We start from the raw sequence: 18,014 nt of genomic DNA on the forward strand, positions 1-18,014 counted from the left end.
TTAAATAAAAAAAAAAAAGGAAAACCCAAAAGCCTTACAGCACCTGGTATTCCCAGGCGGTCTCCCATCAAGGGACTAACCAAGCCCGACCCTGCTTAGCTTCTGAGATCAGACGAGATAGGGCACGTTCAGGGTGATGTGGCCGTAGGCGATCACCCCTGCCACCCTCGACCCCTTTGAACTTGGCCATGGCAAGATGGCACCTCAGGAGAAACAAAAAGAAAGCCAACGAATAAAGGAAAAGCCAAAAGCATACAGCACCTGGTATTCCCAGGCGGTCTCCCATCCAGGTACTGACCAGGCCCGACCCTGCTTAGCTTCCAAGATTAGACAAGATCGGGTGCGTTCAGGGTGATGTGGCCGTAGGCGATCACCCCTGCCACATCTGGCCATGGCAAGATGGCACCTCAAGTTATTCGTTGGCTTTCTTTTTGTTTCTCCTGTGTGAATGACTATATTTTTGTCTTTTAGAGCCTTAAAAAGCCGGTTTTAGACAAGATTTTAGACATTTGAATCCAATGGCCTGAAAAAAAGTTTTTTGGTCAAAATGACTCTATTTTGGTCTCCAAGTGTCTAAAAAGCCTTTTTCTAGTCAAATAACTGCATTTGGTCACCAAAGGTCTGAAAAAAAAAAGTATTCAAATTGACTGTATTTTTGTCTTTTAGTGCCTTAAAAAGTCGGTTTTAGACAAGATTTGTCTAAAACCGGCCATTTGGGCTCCAATGGCCTGAAAAAATGTTTTCGGTCAAAATGACTCTATTTTGGTCTCCAAGTGTCTAAAAGGCCTTTTTTTAGTCAAAATAACTGCATTTGTTCACCAAAGGTCTGAAAATAAACTTTAGTCAAAATGACTATATGTTTGTATATTAGAGCGTTTAAAAGCCGGTTTTAGACAAGATTTTAGACATTTGGCTCCACTGGCCTGAAAAAATGTTTTGGTCAAAATGACTATATTTTGGTCTCCAAGTGTCTAAAAAGCCTTTTTTAAGTCAAAATAACTGCATTTGGTCACCAAAGGTCTGAAAAAAAATTAAGTCAAAATGAATGTATTTTTGTCTTTTAGAGCCTTAAAAAGCCGGTTTTAGACAAGATTTGTCTAAAACCGGCCATTTGGGCTCCAATGGCCTGAAAAAATGTTTTCGGTCAAAATGACTCTATTTTGGTCTCCAAGTGTCTAAAAGGCCTTTTTTTTAGTCAAAATAACTGCATTTGTTCACCAAAGGTCTGAAAAAAAACTTTAGTCAAAATGACTATAAGTTTGTCTTTTAGAGCTTTAAAAAGCCGGTTTAAGACAAGATTTGTTTAAAACCGGCCATTTGGGCTCCAATGGCCTGAAAATAAATTTTCGGTCAAAATGACTCTATTTTGGTCTCCAAGTGTCTAAAAAGCAATTTATAGTCAAAATAACTGCATTTGGTCACCAAAGGTCTGAAATTGTTTTTTTTAGTCTAAATGACTATATTTTTGTCTTTTAGAGCCTTAAAAAGCCGGTTTTAGACAAGATTTTAGACATTTGAATCCAATGGCCTGAAAAAACAGTTTTTTGGTCAAAATGACTCTATTTTGGTCTCCAAGTGTCTAAAAAGCCTTTTTCTAGTCAAATAACTGCATTTGGTCACCAAAGGTCTGAAAAAAAAAGTATTCAAATTGACTGTATTTTTGTCTTTTATTGCCTTAAAAAGTCGGTTTTAGACAAGATATTAGACATTTGGCTCCAATGGCCTGAAAAAAATTCTTTGGTCAAAATTACTCTTTTTTGGTCTCCAGGTGTCTAAAAAGCTTTTCTTAGCCAAAATAACTGCATTTGGTCACCAAAGGTCTGACAAACTTTTTAGTCAAAAATGACTGTATTTTTGTCTTTTAGAGTCTTAAAAAGCTGGTTTTGGACACTGCACTTGGTCTCCAATGGTCTGAAATTTTTTTTGTCAAAATGAATGTATTTAGCATTCTGAGGCTGAAGGTACATTAGGCATTCACAGGATACAGAAGTAAGTGTCGGCCATAAAAGTCCCCAAAAATTAGCCTGACAGCTAAGAACGTAGTATTTGGTGGCTGAAGGTACATTAGGCATTCACAGGCTACAGAAGTAAGTGTCGGCCTGTATAGGCCCCAAAAATTAGCCCACATGGGTTTAACTAAGAACGTAGTATTCTGTGACTGAAGGTAAGTGTCAGGTAAACCCATGTGGGCTAATTTCTGGGGCCTTTTATGGCCGACACTTACTTCTGTATCCTGTGAATGCCTAATGTACCTTTAGCCACAGAATACTACGTTCTTAGCAGTCAGGTAAATCCATGTGAGCTAATTTTTGGGGGCTATAGAGCCCGACACTTACTTCTGTATAATGTTTGAATGCCTGCTGTACCTCTAGCCATCCAATACTACATTCTTTGCTGTCAGTTAAACCCATGTGAGCTAATTTTTGGGGCCTAAACAGTCCGACACTTACTTCTGTATACTGTGTGAATGCCTAATGTACCTTCAGCCACCGAATTCTACGTTCTTAGCTGTCAGTAAAACCCATGTGGGCTAATTTTTGGGGACTATACATTCCAACACTTACTTCTGTATTCTGTGAATGCCTAATGTACCTTCAGCCACCAAATACTACATTCTTAACTGTCAAGTAAACCCATGTGAGCACATGCCGACACTTACTTCTGTATACTGTTTGAATGCCTACTGTACCTCTAGCCATCAAATACTATGTTCTTTGCTGTCAGTTAAACCCATGTGAGCTATTTTTTGGGGCCTATACAGGCTGACACAAACTTCTCAAAAAGAAAGCCAACGAATAGAGGAAAAGCCAAAAGCCTACAGCACCTGGTATTCCCAGGCTGTAGCGGAATGGACGCTGAGAGTGTGGCTTGTGTTGAAAGAATGACCATAATATTACTGAAAAGTGTCCCTGAGGAAATATATAAAGATATATTGCAGATTGCTAGAACCTCAAAAATTAGCCCACATGGGTTTAATTGACAGCTAAGAACGTAGTATTCTTTGGCTGAATGTACATTAGGCATTCACTGGATACAGAAGTAAGTGTCGGCCATAAAAGGCCCCAAAAAATAGCCCACATGGGTTTACATGATAGCTAAGAATGTAGTATTCTGTGGCTGAAGGTACATTAGGCATTTACAGGATAAAGAAGTAAGTGTCGGCCATAAAAGGCCCCACAAAATTAGCCCAAAGGGGTTTACCTGAAAGCTAAGAACGTAGTATTCTGTGGCTGAAGGTACATTAGGCATTCACAGGGTACAGAAGTAAGTGTCGGCCTGTATAGGCCCCAAAAATGAGCCCAAATGGGTTTACCTGACAGCTAAGAATGTAGTATTCTGTGGCTGAAGGTACCTTAGGCATTCACAGGATAAAGAAGTAAGTGTCGGCCATAAAAGGCCCCAAAAATTAGCCCACATCAGTTTACCTGACAACTAAGAACGTAGTATTTGGTGGCTTGAGGTACATTAGGCATTCACACAGTATACAGAAGTAAGTGTCGGACTGTATAGGCCCCAAACATTAGCTCACATGGGTTTAACTGACAGCACAGAACGTAGTATTTGATGGCTGGAGGTACATTAGGCTTTCACAGGATACAGAAGTAAGTGTCAGCCTGTATAGGCCCCAAAACCTAGCTCACATGGGTTTAACTGACAGCAAATAACATAGTGTATTTGATGGCTGAAGGTACATTAGGCATTCACAGTATACAGAAGCAAGTGTCGGACTGTATAGGCCCCAAAAATTAGCTCACATGGGTTTAACTGACAGCAAAGAACGTAGTGTATTTGATGGCTGGAGGTACATTAGGCATTCACAGTAGACTGAAGTAAGTGTCGGCCTGTATAGGCCCCAAACATTAGCTCACATGGGTTTAACTGACAGCACAGAACGTAGTATTTGATGGCCAGAGGTAAATTAGGCATTCACACAGGAGAAACAAAAAGAAAGCCAACGAATAACCTGAGGTGCCATCTTGCCATGGCCAAGTTCAAAGGGGTCGAGGGTGGTAGTGGTGCTCGGATACGGCCACATCACCCTGAACGCACCCAATCTCGTCTGATCTCAGAAGCTAAGCAGGGTCGGGCCTGGTTAGTACCTGGATGGGAGACCGCCTGTGTAGCGGAGGAGTAGTTTAATCTACATGGGCTCTGCTGGTAGATAGGAAAACAGGTAATAATCCAACTAGGCAGGTACAGCATGCAACAATCCAGGTAGCGTTATACAATCCTTCCCTCCCACTAGATACCAGGTGCTGTAGGCTTTTCCTTTATTCGTTGGCTTTCTTTTTGTTTCTCCTGAAGTGACATCTTGCTATGGCCAAGTTCAAAGGGGTCGAGGGTGGCAGTGGTGATCACCTATGGCTACATCACCCTGAGCACACCCCATCTCGTCTGATCTTGGAAGCTAAGCAGGGTCAGGCCTGTTTAGTACCTGGATGGGAGACCGCCTGGGAATACCAGCTGCTGTAGACTTTTGGCTTTTGCTTTATTCGTTGGCTTTCTTTTTGTTTCTCCTGAGGTGCCATCTTGCCATGGCCAAGTTCAAAGGGGTCAATGGTGGCAGTGGTTATTGCCTATGGCCACATCACCCTGAACGCACCTGATTTCGTCTGATTTCAGAAGCTAAGAAGGGTCGGGCCTGGTTAGTACCTGGATGGGAGACCACCTGGGAATACCAGGTGCTGTAAGCTTTTGGCTTTTCCTTTATTCGCTGGCTTTATTTTTGTTTCTCCTAAGGAACCATCTTGCCATGACCAAGTTCAAAGGGGTCGAGGGTGGCAGTGGTGATCGCCTACGGCCACATCAACCTGAACGCGCCTGATCTTGGAAGCTAAGTAGCGTCAGGCCTGGTTAGTACCTGGATGGGAGACTGCCTGTGTAGCGGAGTAGTAGTTTAATCTACATTGGCTCCGCTGGTAGACAGGAAAACAGGTAATAATCCAACTAAGCAGGTACAGCATGCAACAATCCAGGTGTTATACAATCCTTCCCTCCCAAGAACTGGGAGTCAACTCAGAATGCCTTTTTTTTTGAAAACACAAGAGATCTACACTCTGCCAAAACCCTCTCCCTCTTTGAGTCATTCCACACAAACACACATCCCATAATATGCTTACAAGGCAGACAGGAACAATAGGACAATGGAATGCCGGTATTCACAATAACAAACCCCACCCCACTAGCAGGGGTCTATGAAACACTGCTGCCATATTCTAGCAATCTGCAATATATCTTTATATATTTCCTCAGGGACACTGTTCAGTAATATTATGGTCATTCTTTCAACACAAGCCAGTCTCTCAGCGTCCATTCCGCTACAGCCTGAGAATACCAGGTGCTGTAGGCTTTTGGCTTTTCCTTTATTCGTTGGCTTTCTTTTTGAGAAGTTTGTGTCGGCCTGTATAGGCCCCAAAAAATAGCTCACATGGGTTTAACTGACAGCAAAGAACGTAGTATTTGATGGCAAGAGGTACATTAGGCATTCACAGGATACAGAAGTAAGCGTCGGACTGTTTAGGCCCCAAAAATTAGCTCACATGGGTTTAACTGACAGCAAAGAATGTAGTATTGGATGGCTAGAGGTACAGCAGGCAGAGTCATTTTGACCAAAAAATGTTTTTCAGGCCATTGGAGCCAAATGTCTAAAATCTTGTCTAAAACCAGCTTTTTAATGCTCTAAAAGACAAAAATATAGTTATTTGGACTAAAAAAATTTCAGACCTTTGGTGACCAAATGCAGTTATTTTGACTACAAAAGGAGACCAAAATAGAGTCATTTTGTCCAAAAAAATTTTTCAGGCCAAAATTTTTTTCAGGCCATTTTTTTTCCAGACCATTTTGACCAAAAAATTTTTTCAGGCGATTGGAGCCCAAATAGCCAGTTTTAGACAAATCTCTAAGGCTCTAAAAGACAAAAATACATTCATTTTGACTAAATTTATTTTTCAGACCTTTGGTGACCAAATGCAGTTATTTATACTAAAAAGGGCTCTTTAGACACTTGGAGACCAAAATAGAGTCATTTTGACCAAAAAGATTTTCAGGCCATTGGAGCCAAAATGTCTAAAATCTTGTCTAAAACCGGCTTTTTAAAGCACTAAAAGACAAAAATACAGTCAATTTGAATACATTTTTTTCCAGACCTTTGGTGACCAAATGCATTTTGACTAGAAAAAGGCTTTTTAAACACTTGAAGACCAAAATAGAGTCATTTTGACCAAAAAAATTTTTTCAGGCTATTGGAGCTCTATTTTGGTCTCCAAGTGTCTAAAAAGCCTTTTAGAGTCTATAACTGCATTTAGTCACCAAAAGTCTGAAATTTTTTTTAGTCAAAATGAATGTATTTTTGTCTTTTAGAGCCTTGAAAAGCCGGTTTTAGACATGATTTGTCTAAAACCGGCCATTTGGCTCCAATGACCTGAAAAATTATTTTTGGTCAATATGACTCTATTTATGTCTCCAAGTGTCTAAAAGGCCTTTTTTTTTAGTCAAAATAACTGCATTTGTTCACCAAAGGTCTGAAAAAAAACTTTAGTCAAAATGACTATATGTTTGTCTTTTAGAGCGTTAAAAAGCCGGTTTTAGACAAGATTTTAGACATTTGAAAAAATGTTTTGGTCAAAATTACTATATTTTGGTCTCCAAGTGTCTAAAAAGCCTTTTTTAAGTCAAAATAACTGCATTTGGTCACCAAAGGTCTGAAAAAAAATTAAGTCAAAATGAATGTATTTTTGTCTTTTAGAGCTTTAACCACTTTAGAACCGCTCACAGTAATACTACTGCGGCAGAGTGGTTCGTTATCGTCCAGCGACGTAGTATTAACGTCGTTGGACACTCCCCCTTCTGGGTGGCGCTTGCGCGCCGCGGGAGGCTCGCTCCCACTGTTTTCATTCACAGCGGGAGTCGGGCCAGGGGAGGAGCAGCGGCGATCGCCGCTGCTCTTACCCGATCGTCGGGGATCGAGTCTGGAGATCCGCCCGCTGTGTGTAAACACAGCGGGCGGATCTCCATAGTGACAGGTAGTGACAGATCGGACTGTTCAGCATAGCTGGACATCCGATCTGTCCATGACTCACACAGTCACCTCCCCCCCTACACGTCAGTAAGCACCAGGCATACATTAACCCCTCCCTCTCCAATAAAATTAACCCCTTCCCTGCCAGTGTCATTTTTACAGTAACAGTGCATATATATAGCACTGATTACTGCAGTAATGTCACTGGTACCCCCAAAAGTGTCAAAAATGTCAGTCAAGGGTCCGATCTGTCCGCCGCAATGTCGCAGTCCCGCAAAAAAAATCGCAGATCGCCGCCATTACGCGTTAAAAAAAAACACCAAAAATGACAGAAATCTTTCCCTTTGTTTTTTGGGGGGAATTTCATATAAAAAAATGTTAAAAATATTGTTATTTTTTCAAAATAAACGCTCTTTTTTTGTTTATAGCGCAAAAAGTAAAAATCGCACAGGTGATCAAATACCACCAAAAGAAAGCTCTGTTTGTGGGAAAAAAAAGGACGTAAATTTCGTTTGGGTACGGCAAAAAGTGGCCTGGACGGAAGACAGCAAAATCCTCCGGTGGTAAAGTGGTTAAAAAGCCGGTTTAAGACAAGATTTGTCTAAAACCGGCCATTTGGGCTCCAATGGCCTGAAAAGAAATTTTCGGTCAAAATGACTCTATTTTGGTCTCCAAGTGTCTAAAAAGCATTTTATAGTCAAAATAACTGCATTTGGTCACCAAAGGTCTGAAATTGTTTTTTTAGTCTAAATGACTATATTTTTGTCTTTTAGAGCCTTAAAAAGCCGGTTTTAGACAAGATTTTAGACATTTGAATCCAATGGCCTGAAAAAAAGTTTTTTGGTCAAAATGACTCTATTTTGGTCTCCAAGTGTCTAAAAAGCCTTTTTCTAGTCAAATAACTGCATTTGGTCACCAAAGGTCTGAAAAAAAAAGTATTCAAATTGACTGTATTTTTGTCTTTTAGTGCCTTAAAAAGTCGGTTTTAGACAAGATTTGTCTAAAACCGGCCATTTGGGCTCCAATGGCCTGAAAAAATGTTTTCGGTCAAAATGACTCTATTTTGGTCTCCAAGTGTCTAAAAGGCCTTTTTTTTAGTCAAAATAACTGCATTTGTTCACCAAAGGTCTGAAAATAAACTTTAGTCAAAATGACTATATGTTTGTATATTAGAGCGTTTAAAAGCCGGTTTTAGACAAGATTTTAGACATTTGGCTCCACTGGCCTGAAAAAATGTTTTGGTCAAAATGACTATATTTTGGTCTCCAAGTGTCTAAAAAGCCTTTTTTAAGTCAAAATAACTGCATTTGGTCACCAAAGGTCTGAAAAAAAATTAAGTCAAAATGAATGTATTTTTGTCTTTTAGAGCCTTAAAAAGCCGGTTTTAGACAAGATTTGTCTAAAACCGGCCATTTGGGCTCCAATGGCCTGAAAAAATGTTTTCGGTCAAAATGACTCTATTTTGGTCTCCAAGTGTCTAAAAGGCCTTTTTTTTAGTCAAAATAACTGCATTTGTTCACCAAAGGTCTGAAAAAAAACTTTAGTCAAAATGACTATAAGTTTGTCTTTTAGAGCTTTAAAAAGCCGGTTTAAGACAAGATTTGTTTAAAACCGGCCATTTGGGCTCCAATGGCCTGAAAATAAATTTTCGGTCAAAATGACTCTATTTTGGTCTCCAAGTGTCTAAAAAGCAATTTATAGTCAAAATAACTGCATTTGGTCACCAAAGGTCTGAAATTGTTTTTTTTAGTCTAAATGACTATATTTTTGTCTTTTAGAGCCTTAAAAAGCCGGTTTTAGACAAGATTTTAGACATTTGAATCCAATGGCCTGAAAAAAAGTTTTTTGGTCAAAATGACTCTATTTTGGTCTCCAAGTGTCTAAAAAGCCTTTTTCTAGTCAAATAACTGCATTTGGTCACCAAAGGTCTGAAAAAAAAAGTATTCAAATTGACTGTATTTTTGTCTTTTATTGCCTTAAAAAGTCGGTTTTAGACAAGATTTTAGACATTTGGCTCCAATGGCCTGAAAAAAATTCTTTGGTCAAAATTACTCTTTTTTGGTCTCCAGGTGTCTAAAAAGCTTTTCTTAGCCAAAATAACTGCATTTGGTCACCAAAGGTCTGACAAACTTTTTAGTCAAAAATGACTGTATTTTTGTCTTTTAGAGTCTTAAAAAGCTGGTTTTGGACACTGCACTTGGTCTCCAATGGTCTGAATTTTTTTTTGTCAAAATGAATGTATTTAGCATTCTGTGGCTGAAGGTACATTAGGCATTCACAGGATACAGAAGTAAGTGTCGGCCATAAAAGTCCCCAAAAATTAGCCTGACAGCTAAGAACGTAGTATTTGGTGGCTGAAGGTACATTAGGCATTCACAGGCTACAGAAGTAAGTGTCGGCCTGTATAGGCCCCAAAAATTAGCCCACATGGGTTTAACTAAGAACGTAGTATTCTGTGACTGAAGGTAAGTGTCAGGTAAACCCATGTGGGCTAATATCTGGGGCCTTTTATGGCCGACACTTACTTCTGTATCCTGTGAATGCCTAATGTACCTTTAGCCACAGAATACTACGTTCTTAGCAGTCAGGTAAATCCATGTGAGCTAATTTTTGGGGGCTATAGAGCCCGACACTTACTTCTGTATAATGTTTGAATGCCTGCTGTACCTCTAGCCATCCAATACTACATTCTTTGCTGTCAGTTAAACCCATGTGAGCTAATTTTTGGGGCCTAAACAGTCCGACACTTACTTCTGTATACTGTGTGAATGCCTAATGTACCTTCAGCCACCGAATTCTACGTTCTTAGCTGTCAGTAAAACCCATGTGGGCTAATTTTTGGGGACTATACATTCCAACACTTACTTCTGTATTCTGTGAATGCCTAATGTACCTTCAGCCACCAAATACTACATTCTTAACTGTCAAGTAAACCCATGTGAGCACATGCCGACACTTACTTCTGTATACTGTTTGAATGCCTACTGTACCTCTAGCCATCAAATACTATGTTCTTTGCTGTCAGTTAAACCCATGTGAGCTATTTTTTGGGGCCTATACAGGCTGACACAAACTTCTCAAAAAGAAAGCCAACGAATAGAGGAAAAGCCAAAAGCCTACAGCACCTGGTATTCCCAGGCTGTAGCGGAATGGACGCTGAGAGTGTGGCTAGTGTTGAAAGAATGACCATAATATTACTGAAAAGTGTCCCTGAGGAAATATATAAAGATATATTGCAGATTGCTAGAATATGGCAGCAGTGTTTTATAGACTCCTGATAGTGGGGTGGGGTTTGTTATTGTGAATACCAGCATTCCATTGTCCTATTGTTCCTGTCTGCCTTGTAAGCATATTATGGGATGTGTGTTTGTGTGGAATGACTCAAAGAGGGAGAGGGTTTTGGCAGAGTGTAGATCTCTTGTGTTTTCAATAAACAAGGCATTCTGAGTTGACTCCCAGCTTATGTGTCGTCTAGTTCTTGGGAGGGAAGGATTGTATAACACTACCTGGATTGTTGCATGCTGTACCTGCTTAGTTGGATTATTACCTGTTTTCTTGTCTACCAGCGGAGCCAATGTAGATTAAACTACTCCTCCGCTACACAGGCGGTCTCCCATCCAGGTACTAACCAGGCCTGATGCTGCTTACCTTCCGAGATCAAATGAGATCGGGCGCGTTCAGGGTGATGTGTCCATAGGCGATCACCACTGCCACCCTCGACCCCTTTGAACTTAGCCATGGCAAGATGGCACCTCAGGAGAAATGAAAAGAAAGCCAATGAATAAAGAAAAAGCCAAAAGCCTTCAGCACCTTATATTCCTAGGCGGTCTCCCATCCAGGTACTAACCAGGCCCGACCCCGCTTAGCTTCCGAGATCAGACGAGATAGGGCACGTTCAGGGTGATGTGGCTGTACACAATCACCCCTGCCACTCTCGACCCCTTTGAACTCTGCCATGGCAAGATGGCACCTCAGGAGAAACAAAATGAAAGACAACGAATAAAGGAAAAGCCAAAAGGGTACAGCACCTTATATTCCTAGGCGGTCTCCCATCCAGGTACTAACCAGGCCCCACCCTGCTTAGCTTCTGAGATCAGACCAGATTGGGTGTGCTCAGGGTGATGTGGCCATAGGCGATCACTACTTCCATCCTCGACCCCTTTGAACTTGGCCATGGCAAGATGGCACCTCAGGAGAAACAAAAAGAAAGCCAACAAATAAAGGAAAAGCCAAAAGCCTACAGCACCTGGTATTCACAGGCGGTCTCTCATCCAGGTACTAACCAAGCCCGACCCTACTTAGCTTCCAAGATCAGACGAGATAAGGCGCATTCAGGGTGATGTGGCCGTAGGCGATCACCACTGCCACTCTCGACCCCTTTGAACTTGGCCATGGCAAGAGGGCACCTCAGGAGAAACAAAAAGAAAGCCAACGAATAAAGGAAAAGCCAGAAGCCTACAGCACCTGGTATTCCCAGGCGGTCTCTCATCCAGGTACTAACCAGGCCCGACCCTGCTTAGCTTCCAAGATCAGACGAGATTGGGCGCGTTAAAGGCGATGTGGCCGTAGGCGGCGACCACCACTGCCACCCTCAACCCCTTTGAACTTGGCCATGGCAAGATGGCACATCAGGAGAAACAAAAAGAAAGCCAACGAATAAAGGAAAAGCCAGAAGACTACAGCACCTGGTATTCCCAGGAAGTCCCCCATCCAGGTACTAACCAGGCCCAACCCTGCTTAGCTTCCGAGATCAGACGAGATAGGGCACGTTCAGGGTGATGTGGCTGCACACAATCACCCCTGCCACTCTCGACCCCTTTGAACTCTGCCATGGCAAGATGGCACCTCAGGAGAAACAAAATGAAAGACAACGAATAAAGGAAAAGCCAAAAGGCTACAGCACCTTATATTCCTAGGCGGTCTCCCATCCAGGTACTAACCAGGCCCCACCCTGCTTAGCTTCTGAGATCAGACCAGATTGGGTGTGTTCAGGGTGATGTGGCCGTAGGCGATCACTACTTCCTCCCTCGACCCCTTTGAACTTGGCCATGGCAAGATGGCACCTCAGGAGAAACAAAAAGAAAGCCAACAAATAAAGGAAAAGCCAAAAGCCTACAGCACCTGGTATTCCCAGGCGGTCTCTCATCCAGGTACTAACCAAGCCCGACAATGCTTAGCTTCCAAGATCAGACGAGATCAGGCGCATTCAGGGTGATGTGGCCGTAGGCGATCACCACTGCCACCCTCGACCCCTTTGAACTTGGCCATGGCAAGAGGGCACCTCAGGAGAAAAAAAAAGAAAGCCAACGAATAAAGGAAAAGCCAAAAGGCTACAGCACCTGGTATCCCCAGCTGGTCTCCCATCCAGGTACTAACCAGGCCCAACCCTGCTTAGCTTCCGAGATCAGATGAGATTGAGCGCATTCAAGGTGATGTGGCCTTAGGCTATCACCTCTGCCACCCTCGACCCCTTTGAACTTGGCCATGCCAAGATGGCACCTCAAAAGAAAAAAAAAGAAAGCCAACGAATAAAGGAAAAGCCAAAAGCCTACAGCACCTGGTATTCCCAGGCTGTAGCGGAATGGACACTGAGAGTGTGGCTTGTGTTGAAAGAATGACCATAATATTACTGAACAGTGTCCCTGAGGAAATATATAAAGATATATTGCAGATTGCTAGAATGTGGCAGCAGTGTTTCATAGACCCCTGCTAGTGGGGTGGGGTTGGTTATTGTGAATATCTGCATTCCATTGTCCTATTGTTCCTGTCTGCCCTGTAAGCATATTATGGGATGTGTGTTTGTGTGGAATGACATGAAGAGGGAGGGGGTTTTGGCAGAGTGTAGATCTCTTATGTTTTCAATAAACAAGGCATTCTGAGTTGACTCCGAGCCTATGTGTCGTCTAGTTCTTGGGAGGGAAGGATTGCATAACGCTACCTGGATTGTTGCATGCTGTACCTGCCTAGTTGGATTAGTACCTGTTTTCCTGTTTACCAGCAGAGCTAATGTAGATTAAACTACTCCTCTGCTACACAGGAGGTCTCCCATCCAGGTACTAACCAGGCCCGACCCTGCTTAACTTACAAGATCAGACGAGATTTCGTGCTTTCAAGGTAATGTAGCCGTTGGCGATCACCACTGCCACCATTGACCCCATTAAACCCGGCCATGGCCAGATGGCACCTCAGGAGAAACAAAAAGAAAGCCAACGAATAAAGGAAAAGCCAAAAGCCTATAGCACCTGGTATTCCCAGTCGGTCTCCCATCCAGGTACTAACCAGCCCGACCCTGCTTAGCTTCAGAGATCAGACCAGATTAGGCGCGTTCAGGGTGATGTGGCCGTAAGCGATCACAACTGCCACCCTCGACCCCTTTGAACTTGGCCATGGCAAGATGGCACCTCAGGTTATTCGTTGGCTTTCTTTTTGTTTCTCCTGTGTGAATGCCTAATTTACCTCTAGCCATCAATGTAAACTGGAAAGAGCTTCAATTTTAGAAAAAACTAATATGTACACATATATATGCATAAATGTACGTTGTATTAAAATGTATATGAGTACTGTGATCAATTTAAAGAGACCGTGAATGGGATAAAAATATGTAACGTGATAAATGAAAATCTGTTGTGTGTGTGAAAAAATATATATGTATGATGTGAACATGCAGTAAGGTATGTATATTGAATATGTATGTGAAATGTGTAATGTGACAAAAGCAAAAACAAAAAATCAAAATGAAATAAAATAAAATAAAATAAAATAAAAATAAATAAAAATAAATATAAATATAAAAATAAATATAAAAATAAAAATAAATATAAAGGTGAAAATAGTGAAAAATGAAATAAAAAGTATGTGAAAAATATAAATGTGTAAAATGTGATGTGTGTGTGTGATGGAACATGTGAAAAAATATAGAATAGTGATTTAAAGAAAAATTCTAAAATCACGTGATGAATGGTGATAAGTGATAATGAAAGAATATATACTGGTAACAAAAAATTAATTAAACTGATGGTGAATTACCATCCAGTACAATAAATAAAATTTCAGTATATCTAAATAATACATAAAAAGTGGATGACCACATTATCGTTAAGTACATATTGTAAATGTGTCTATGTCAAGATACAAATATCTGTTAATGTAACCATAGATTTAACGACATGGAAACGTATATATGATGGTTTACAGACATAAATATAAAAGGAAAGACACTTTCAAAACATATATCGGCATGTGTATGTTCCAAATGCGCAATGTGTGCATGCTCGTTACGGAAGAGTCCCCGATCCGATCAGATCAAAAAACCCCATAGGATAATAGAGCCCAAAGATATTGTTAATGCAAATAGTTTTGCTTCTTATATAATGACTGGTAAAAAACTTTTACAAATATCTGTACATAGATAAAAGCAATATAAAGCATATTCCAGTGGTGCTCCAAATAATCCTATAAAAGGCTAAAGAACATGATCAATTGGGTGTATATTGAAAAAAGAAAAAAGAAAAACGATCACTGTAACTGATCGGATGAGGGGCCAAATCCCGAACGAGAAAAACAATGGAATATCCTCTTAAAACCAGTCGGTACGATATTCAATGTAATTGATGAAAATTCATACAGATACAGATGTATACATGGAAACAAATATATGTAAATATAATGGTACATCCGATCTATAGTGTAAAGAGTCAGATTTGCAACAAATGCGGAAACCATTAATGTAGAATCCGCATGAATTGCAAAAACGGACCAGGCAAACATATGACTAAATATAGTATATAAAGACGAATGAACTTCCACAAATGGAAAGAACCAGATGATGTTGGATATGGGCCCTCTAAGATTTCATAAAGGATGGTGGCAAGCCGGGAGAGATGTCACCCATAAAAATGGGTGACATCCCATTCCCAGTTTAACCCCTGAGGCATCCGAGTATGAAGCCTGAAGATCCACAGAACTTCTCTTTTACATAAAAGTCGGAAAACATCTCCACCTCTAGGGGGTCTAGTGATGTGGTCAATTACTTGGATCTGTACCAGGGACATATCACCATCATGACTGTTGTTAAAATGTTTCGCTATATTAGTCGATTTACAAGTACGTATGTCACTGAGATGCTCCCTGAATCGGTCTTTTAATTTTCGGGTAGTTCTACCCACATACTGAATAGAACATGCTTTACATGTGATTAAATAGATCAAATATTTTGTGTTGCAGTTGAAGAAATTTTTTATATTGTAAACTTTACTGTCATAGGTGGAGACAAATGTGTCTCTGGGGATGATATGAGGACAGGTAATACAATCTGTCATGCCGCATCTAAAATTTCCTTTACAGTACAGCCATGTTTTCGATGTATTGGATTTTGTGGACATATAAAAACTGGGTGATAGGGAATTGCCTAAGGTTGCAGCCCTCTTGGCCACTATATTTACCCCATTTTCGAGAATATTGGCACAGATATCATCTGTATATAAAGTTGGTAGATATTTATAAATAATATTTTTTATTTTATTAAATTCTAAACTATAGGGCAAGGACAGTGTGACCAAGGGGGACTTATTTTCAGGGTTTCTGGAAGCAGTTTTGTATTTAAACATATTTTTGTTATGTTTTTTGTTTTTGCGAGGACATCCAATGCTAGCATCATGAGCGGCATCGGAGGTCACACCTGGGACTATGTGTCACAAGTCCTCCGAGGCCACTGACGATAGGAGTTCAGGGCGGCTTTTATTTAAAGCAATGAAGTAAGCCCTGTCTAGCATCCATTTGGGATATCCTCGTTCTAAGAAACGATGATATAGTAAAGATGCCTGTATTTTGAACTCTGACAAGTCACTGCATATTCTCCGTACTCTAAGAAATTGCCCAACAGGAATTCCTTTCACTGTATGTATTGGATGACTGGAGCGTGCATGCAGTAAACTGTTTCCAGATAGTGGCTTTCTATAGAGATTTGACGTGACTCTGTTATCAACATGACCTAAAGCCACATCCAAAAACTCTATTGTATCCATATTTTTTGTACCTGTAAACCTCAGATTATAAGGATTGTCATTCAAATATGTTAAAAAGCTATCCAAATCAACTTCTCTATGGCAGATAAAGATCAGATCGTCCATATAACGATAGTATAGAGCGATCTATTCCTTCATCAATAATTCATAATTCATAGTTTGAAGGTAGATTGCCTGTATACTAGTTACCATTTAGCCTATAACAAATGAGTTCATGTGTTTTTATCTGTATTTTCCTTTTGAGAGGCCTTTTTAATATGTTTTTATTTAAGATCATGTATTTTAGATTTATGATTGGTAATATTGCTAATATATCTTTTATGTATTAGTGTTGTATTTGGCGGTGTGGTCGGAGTCTCACGATTTTTTTATTTCTGCTGAGAGATGGCGCCAGTTTCCACTGTGGTCCATTGTGACCATCTAATCATGCAAAGCTAATGGATACTTGTGTGTTTAGCTCAATTGGGCTTACATATGCTGTATCCATCTGCATAAGATTTATTTTGCACTGAATATTGTATGAGTGCTAATATTGGTCTTGATTGACTCTTAATGTTACATCCGGTTAATGTTTGGTTCCGGACGTTGGTACGCACGTGAACCGCATTCTAAGTCCGGATGTCTCTTCTTGTGAAATGCCGGTTGTGGTCGCTGACACGCAAGTGTCTTTCTTCCGGGATCCAGGACCTGTCTATTGCCCCGCCTATCCGTCTCCGTCAGCGCATAAATTGTAGACGTTCACTGCAGGCCACACCCCCTGACGATGTCAGTCTCTGATGAAACGCATAGGAGGAGCCTGCGGTGCGTCACGCTGAGACCACGGAGGGGACGTGGCGGCCATTTTTTCGGCAGGAATCGAGCCTCGAGGACACCCTGATTTAAACACGCCATACAAACTACAGCCAAATGTGAGTTGCCACTTTGAGAATTGCGTCCAATATAGTTGTTTAATGGTACTACACTATGGCAGTTGTTTCCCTCTTTACATGTTATAACTATCTGTGAGGAAGTGGACGTGATCAGAGAGTGAGTCGGTGCAGGATTTGCCAGTGGAGGTTGAAATATGCTGTTTTTGATCTCAGTCATGGGAATCAAATCATTGTGGTAAGAGGCCAACCTTTACCTTTGGTGGTGGTACTTCCTGCACGGGTATATCGGTGTTTGGAGTGTCCTTAGAAGCACCTTAACTTACTTCTGTATACTGTGTGAATGCCTAATGTACCTCCAGCCACCAAATACTACGTTCTTAGTTGTCAGGTAAACTGATGTGGGCTAATTTTTGGGGCCTTTTATAGCCGACACTTACTTCTTTATCCTGTTAATGCCTAATGTACCTTCAGCCACAGAATACTATGTTCTTAGCTGTCAGGTAAACCCATTTGGGCTAATTTTTGGGGCCTTTTATGGCCGACACTTACTTCTTTATCCTGTAAATGCCTAATGTACCTTCAGCCACAGAATACTACGTTCTTAGCTGTCAATTTTTGTCTTTTAGAGCCTTAAAAAGCCGGTTTTAGACAAGATTTTAGACATTTGGCTCCAATGGCCTGAAAATTCTTTTTGGTTAAAATAACTATTTTGGTCTCCAAGTGTCTAAAAAGCCTTTTTTAGTCAAAATAACTGCATTTGGTCACCAAAGGTCAGAAAAAAAATTTAGTCAAAATGACTATATTTTTGTCTTTTAGAGCCTTAAAAAGCTGGTTTTAGACAAGATTTTAGACATGTGGCTCCAATGGCCTGAAATAAATGTTTTGGTCAAAATGACTCTATTTTGGTCTCCAAGTGTCTAAAAAGCCTTTTTAAGTCAGAGTCTGCAGAGTCGGCGAAACATGTTGGACCTGGGTGACCCCACTACTCTAGGATATGGTTCATAATTTTATTTATCACATATTTTCTATATTGACTGTCTTTTGATGCCTTTGCATCTGTGTCTTTTTTAACAATTTTGTACACATGTATTAATAAAATCATTA

The sequence above is a fragment of the Pelophylax lessonae genome (genome assembly GCF_965119305.1).
Source record: "Pelophylax lessonae genome assembly, chromosome: 2".
Lineage (NCBI taxonomy): Eukaryota > Metazoa > Chordata > Amphibia > Anura > Ranidae > Pelophylax > Pelophylax lessonae.